General features: G+C 39.4%; 1 protein-coding gene across 11 annotated transcripts in view; it reads left to right on the top strand.

Annotated features, from left to right (window-relative positions):
* LOC117942794 (protein 4.1-like) overlaps positions 1 to 6,000 on the top strand; it is an 80,829-nt gene that overhangs the window by 22,046 nt on the left and 52,783 nt on the right. The gene's annotated exons all lie outside the window — the stretch shown is intronic.

Raw genomic sequence — 6,000 nt, forward strand, 5'->3', positions numbered from 1 at the left:
TAAGAGCATGCAGAAGTTACACCAGAATCTGATTAAAGTTACATATGGTAGCTAGCTAGCTTTGTTTCTAGCTTCAGGCTAACTTCCTCCCACCTCCAGCTAGCTAGCTATGCTCTGCTCTTGTCGGCTAATCTCGTTAGCTCATCCTTCTGTTTCTTCCAACAGATTCTCCTTGGGTCAATCTCGAAATATTTTGCAGTTTTTTCACCTGAGTTTTTCTCCACATACTTTAAAACTCTTTTAGTTTTGTTGTTGAAAAGTTTGTCAATAGCACCAAAGGCCGTCATTCTCTGCTGTGAGACCGGTGTCTGTTGGCACCTGTACGCTACTACACACTACGCTTGGCTGAGTAACACATACACCCGCAATGACTAAAATACCGGTAGGACAATAACACTTTACATGAGTACCGTAATCCAGAAAAACTAAGTGGGGAAAAACAGCATGAATATTTTTATTCAATCTTTTAAATTAAATTGGTAGAAATGTACATTACACGTGTTGACCACGCCCCTGGCAACTATCAGAGGCCTGGCTTTTAATTGACTACCGGTCTTTATTTGAGGAATTACGGTAATTCAAATTCCAAAATTCACCACTTTAATCTCAGAGAATATCCAAGTTTTTTTTCCGTAAATTTACGACTTTAATCTTAGAAATTCAGAGTTTAACCTCTCTCCACCGGGTCCGTAATTTTCTTTTCTGCAATGACTTAGAACGCTGTCGTAGCAGAAGCAACTTGGATTTGCCAATATCAAGCTGACAAGAAACTCTGTGGCAGAAAAATGTTTCTGATCTTTCTGGAGTGGTTTACTAGTCTGGCCCACTGGAGATCAAATTAGGGCAATGTGGCCCACAAACTAAAATGAGTTGACATCCCTGGTATAAAGCTATAAAGCCTATATGTTGACTATTGTTACTCCTTTGAATAAAATCAGTTAGACCATGTATCTGACATGGGTGGCATCCTACAAAGGAGATGAACAGCCTCGAAAATATTTAGAAAATACTGAAATTGCATTATTGCTTTGTCTGAAGGAAATGTGAGAGTTTTAGGTAAAAAGAGGACAAAAGGAGGCTCTTCAGCTAGCATTAGTTGCATCTTTCCCTTTAGCATTCTTGAGAGGTGTCAGCGCGGCTGTTCATGTCTTAAGGAGGACGCAGGAATTGCCTTTTAAGTGAAGGGATGCATTATTCAAGAGAGTGCACGCACGAGTAAGGAGAGGAATCATAACCAGCAAAGAAGCTGCTGATCTGAAAATCCTCTGATAGCTCCTAATAAACAGGAGTAGACATCAGTATGAATGTAGAACATCACTACACACACAAGGGACTCGAACATCAACAAGTCACATCACATGATAAGTAGCTGCGTGTGCTGTGGAGTATTCGCGTAGATGATTTAGAAGGTTTGGAAGGGATTATGGGTAACATGCTTGCGGCACTCAGACCCTCCTTCTCAATTATTTACTCACTCAGTTTCCAGGCCAGCCCTTGTTGAGCCCAGATTGAGAGATTTTAGAACTGCCAGGTTTTTACCTCGGGCTAGGCTTGCACGATTCGGGGAAAAATAGGAATCAAGATTTTTAGCTTAGAATTAATATCACGATTCTCTGCCACGATTTTTTTTTCTCATAAAGTGTAATATTTATTGCACACATGAACCGCGGCAAAACAAAACATTGACAAAACAAAATTGTTAGCACATTGCGCATCACCACAAGCCTGTAAACATGGAGGCTTCAGTAAAGAGAAGGGAGAGCATTGCAGCACTTGGGAGCGCTTGAAAAGCTATTTTATACAATCAATGTTTAAAACTCACAGAGGAAAGTAGTAGCGTTTGTGATGAAGTCGGCTCGAAAAAATTAAATGAGAAGCAGTGAAAAAAGGATCGTGAACAGAGTAAATTGAGATCGCGATTTCATTACGATTGTGAAGGCCTACCTTGGGCTGAGGACAATCATATTAAAAAGGAGATTGTGTGTAACGCTTTCTGCTATTGATCTGTGAGAGTGTTTGAGTTGACAAGAACATGACGATCCACTGATGGAAAGCATAGATTTTAGTCAAGGGCGTTGTTTGTTGTGAATGAGAGGCAGAGAGCCCACACCCACCTTCAGGTCATCCTAAATGAGCAAAGTGCAAAATTTGGCTTTTAAGCTCTTTCATCTTGGTTAAGTAAACCATGATGTTAAAAAACTTGTTCTGACCATTTACTGACTCAAGAATTTAGAATATTAGGTTTGCTATTTTTGTGTGCGATGTTTGTGTTGTCATGTTGCCTGAGCTCATTACTATTCATGAGCTTGCCCTGTTGTGCTGGGAAAAGGATGTTGATAGCCAGGCTCTCATTGGATAGCTGCTAGCCAATCGGCTTAGCTCGTTGAATATTAATGAGAACTGGCACAAATTGAGCTGAGTCTTCCTGCAGGCTTTCTATACCACACTGGAATGGCTTGAAACAAGGAAACTAAGTTACAGAGTCCATGGTAGAACTTCAGATATTACCACAAAGTAATGAAATACATGTGACAGGGCACCTTTAAGATGTTTATACCTGCACAGCATGACAAATTTGAAAGGCCCTTTTTTCATTTGCCATTTGCTTTTATACTTGACTCGTCGCTCATTGCAAAGTACAGTACATCAGGATGAAAGACATGGCTGCTTGTCAAGAAGTACACACCTCCGCCCAACACACACACACACACACACACACACACACACACACACACACACACACACACACACACACACACACACACCAATGCAGTAGGTTTCCTGTGCCGCAGTGGCTTTTGGTATACCCTTAGTGGGAGGATAGCAGAGATTGGATGAGCATTCATGTCTCATACAAACACAATGCAGCATGCAGCATGTGTACGTGTGTGTTTGCCTGTGGGTAATATGCGGCAACACTGTCATGTGTGTGTTTGTGTGTGTTCTTCTTTGTGTTTCCCTAATTAACAAAGTCAGAATTAAGTTTTTTTAACTCCAGAACCTGGCTGTGTATATTTAAGTTAAACTACCTTGTTCAATTTTCCATGTTCTACTGGGTGTCCCAGTTTGAACTGTAGTCAAATTCAACTTCACATTGCATAACTGTTTCAGCCCGTGGACTAATTTTTCCTCTGGTTTTGGAATGTTGTTTATCTCCTCCTGATACGGTTAAGTGGGACACACTAGACTAATGGACTGCATGGTAAATGGACTGCATTTGTATTGCGCTTTTTCTAGTCAAACACATGCAACATTCAGATAGGTCAGTGTTTTGCTCAAGGACACTTCAACACTGGAGGAGTCAGGATTGAACCAGGAACTATATATATATATATATATATATATATATATATATATATATATATATAAGATGTGGCAAAGGCTGAGTAAAATATGGTCTGAATAGGACAAGATTATTTGGAAATAGGCGGTTTGGCACTTGGTCAGAGGTACGTGCTGAGCCTGTTTCGGTGGTGAATGCAGGAAAGAGTCTTAAGGCAGCTCTGAAATCCTTCGTAAAGGGATTGGGTTTTGAGTTGGGGGGATTTCTGCCCACTCCGTCTTAGCTTGTCAGGCTGTAGTGTTCGCTGGGTGAAAGTCTAACACTGCAGATCATAGGAGTCAATAATAGCAGAATCACTTTTCTTTTGTAAATTTGCCACAGCCAAGAATGACCCTCTCCCTCGGATTTGCTGCAGTAACTATTTCAGTTATGGAATCAAGGAAGACTCAGGCTTAAAGCAGAAAAAAATGAGTCCTGCCTGCTGCCTGCAAAAGTTTTACGTTTAATTGAGTCTGCAATTGAATTTGGGCATAGTGTGGTGGGTAAATTGGTGCATTAACCATTTTGGTTGTCTTTCAAGAAGTTTGTTTGAATTACAGATGGTTTGATTTAAATATTTCAAACATATTTGATTATATTATTTGTTTCTTTTAACAGCATTAAGCACATATTGTGTTTTGATCTAGCACATTTGAAAGAAGATTCTCTTAGAGGTGGGCATGTGGGCATTATGTTGATATTATATTGATATTGTGATATGAGACTAGATATAGTCTTGGATTTTGGATCTTGTAATATCATGATATGACAAAGGCAAAATGTTGTCTTGTCCTGGTTTTAAAGGTCTGCATTACATTAAAGAGATATACTAATCGGAGTGTTCTAGCTGTTATTTGCCTTATCCCCACTTAGACATTATGCCCACATTACTGATGATTATTCATCTAAAATCTAAGTGTGAAAATATTTTGTTTAAGCACCGATTGTCCCCCCAATATCCCCGCACTATCGATATCAAGGTATTTGGTCAAGAATATGTCAGTATGTCCAGTGTGGGACATTTTTGCTGCAAGGTTGAACCTGCTCTGAGGTTACTGTTGTTGTAAATCGGAAGCTGAGATGTGAATCTTAAATCTCGAAATTACAAGAGCTTGTGTTTAATACAGAGGAGTAAAAAAGCACTTCTTTACTGTCATAATGACAGAACTGTTGTGCCCTTTCCCTCCACCACACGTCACTTGTAGTGTACACATTGGAAACATTCCTGATGACATTAAGTGTTTGTGCAAACAGACGGAGTTTTGAAGACTTCTACAAGACAAAAATACTCGGATGTATCAGTACAACATGCTGATGCCTGCTGTATGTTTGTCTTGATGTAAGTAAGTTAGTTATAATGAGGTATCCTGTTGACTTTTAGACTTTATTAGAGCCCTTATTTGGGCACTTGCAACTAAGTGAGACTCTCTCATCTTGATTAAAATACATCAGTTCAGTAGGAACCAGAGTGCAGTACTAGTGGTTTTACTTTAACTTTGAGAAGACTGAAAACAAAACCTTTAAAGCCTTTGTCGTTGTCTCTGTTATAACCAGGCTGCATGTTTGCAGAAAATAAATGGGTTTTCAAGTCAATCACATCTTTCATTTGGGTTTTCAGTGGTGAAGCAAAAAGAGATGCAGGGAAGCATCTTAATGAGATGACTTCTGGCTGCCCTTCTATACTCTTCTAGCTGTTCTATTGTTTGCCTTTTCCCCACTTAGACATTATGTCTACATTACTGATGATTATTTCTCTAAAGTCTAAGTGTGAAGATATTTTGTGAAAGCAACAATTGTCAACCCTAGAACATCGCCACAATAGCGATATCAAGGTATTTGGTCAAGAATATCGTGATATCTGATTTTCTCCCTATCGCCCTGCACTAGATTCTCTGAAGTGTTGTGATTTTTTCCCCTCTGTAGAGTCCAACCCCTAAAATGATAGACCCATTGACCCATTGTTGTCCACCTCAGTTTAGGCGGGCATGAAACAGAATGACGTCTGCTCTATCCGTGCAGAAACAGAGAATTGATTGAAAAAAGAATTTTGCTAATTGATTGTTTAAGTCATTCATTAAATTAAAATACCAAACACTGCTCTACTGTTCCTCAAACATTCGTCTTGACATTTAAGTCAATTAGTCAAAAACTAAAACAAAAAAATGTATTGATGTTGGAAATAATACCCGCACCATTAAAGTAGGATTAGCAGGTAGCAGCATCCTTTGAAATTATATATTGAAATTTCTTTTGTGCATTTTTGGGTGTCTGCTTGAAGAGACTGATGTGTACATGTTTCTGCAATATCTTTAACATTTGTTTACATGTGATTATGATTCCTAATGTACACAACATTTCATTTTAAGTTAAGTCAAAAGGAGGGAATTCTCGTCATCAGATATTCTGCATCAACTGTTCATGGTGCGCAGCTCGTGTCCTCTGACTCTACTGTGTTTCTGTGTAACCTTGTGGCAAAATAGCTCAGTCCCCACTGGCAGATTGTGCCACAGATGTTGAGTAGTGCTGCAGGCAGAAACCCACTCTCTGTGTTGGTTTTCAAGCAGCAGTGGACACTTTAATGAGGACAGATCCATGGAAGCAAAGATATACAGTGGGTACGGAAAGTATTCAGACCCCTTTAAATTTTTCACTCTTTGTTTCATTGCAGCCTTTTTCCA

The sequence above is a fragment of the Etheostoma cragini genome, chromosome 4 (genome assembly GCF_013103735.1).
Source record: "Etheostoma cragini isolate CJK2018 chromosome 4, CSU_Ecrag_1.0, whole genome shotgun sequence".
Classification (NCBI taxonomy): Eukaryota; Metazoa; Chordata; class Actinopteri; order Perciformes; family Percidae; genus Etheostoma; species Etheostoma cragini.